This window comes from Hemitrygon akajei, chromosome 10 (genome assembly GCF_048418815.1).
Source record: "Hemitrygon akajei chromosome 10, sHemAka1.3, whole genome shotgun sequence".
Lineage (NCBI taxonomy): Eukaryota > Metazoa > Chordata > Chondrichthyes > Myliobatiformes > Dasyatidae > Hemitrygon > Hemitrygon akajei.
The window spans coordinates 122,126,531-122,127,734 of record NC_133133.1 but is presented as its reverse complement, the minus strand read 5'-3'; positions in this window follow the sequence as shown (position 1 = coordinate 122,127,734).

Here is a 1,204-nt window from a genome sequence, read left to right as displayed (position 1 = left end):
CATGAGATGAAGAGTTGCTAAAAGTGAGATGATGGGTTGTGAGGCAAGTGAAGTTATTCCCTCTGGTTCAGCAGCCTGCTAATTGTGGGGTAGTAACTGGTCCTGAATCTGGTGGTGAGAGTCCCGCGGCTCCTTTGCCTTCTTCCTGATGGCAGCGATGATTCTTCCTATTTATGTAAACTTGACAAAAAATACGGATGTCCGTGCAGATTATCTTGCAGCACCTGCTTTGGTAATTTACGGTACCTCACATTCTTTATGCACACTTTGGTGTTCGATTGTTACAACAGGCATAGCAGTGCACAGTGTGATCTCACAAAAAAAGTCAACACTTGGTATTGGAGGTTGATTAAAATCTGAATGTTTTGCTCATGTTAATTGTATCCTGCTGTCACCATGGGCACATGGATGGAAGAGGTCTAACTTTTGGGGGATAAATATTTCACTGCACCAAGTATCAACCTGCTGATAACCTAGATAACTGGGAAAACTGTCCTAAGGGGAGCAAATGGCTTCCGCTTGTTCCTATTTCCATAGGTAAATATTTATCAGAATTATTATCACTATTGTACATGAAATGGGAAATTTGGTTAGACCACTTTTGGAGTATTGTGAGCAGTTTTGAAAAGATGTGCTGGCATTGGTGGTTCATGAGGATGATCTTGTGAATAAAATGAGTAATGCATTAGGAGCGTTTGATGGCTCTGGGCCTGTATTCGCTGGAGATTAGAAGAATGAGGGGGGATCTCATTGAAACCTATCAAATATTGAAAGGACTTGATAGAGTGGACATGAAAAGAATGTTTCCTGTGGTAGGGAGCATAAGACCTGAAGGCACAGCCTCAGAATACAAGGATGTCCTTTTAGAACGGTGATGAAGAGGAATTTCATCAGCCATTGGGTGGTAAATCTGTGGAATTCATTACTCTCTGATGGTTGTGAATGTCAAGTCACTGGGTATATTTAAAGAGGAGCAACACACACAAAATGCTGGCGGAACTCAGCAGGACAGGCCGCATCCATGTAAAAGAGTCCAATTTATTGGTACTTTATTAGTAAGGGTAACAAAGATAACAGGGAGAAGAGAGGAAACTAAGTTTGAAAGGAATAAATTCTCTCCCTGATGAAGTGGGATCTAGACATTCACCACAGGGTTTGGGAACAACAGCGGGTCGGAACCCAAAATCGGGCGCGGTCGGCGGAA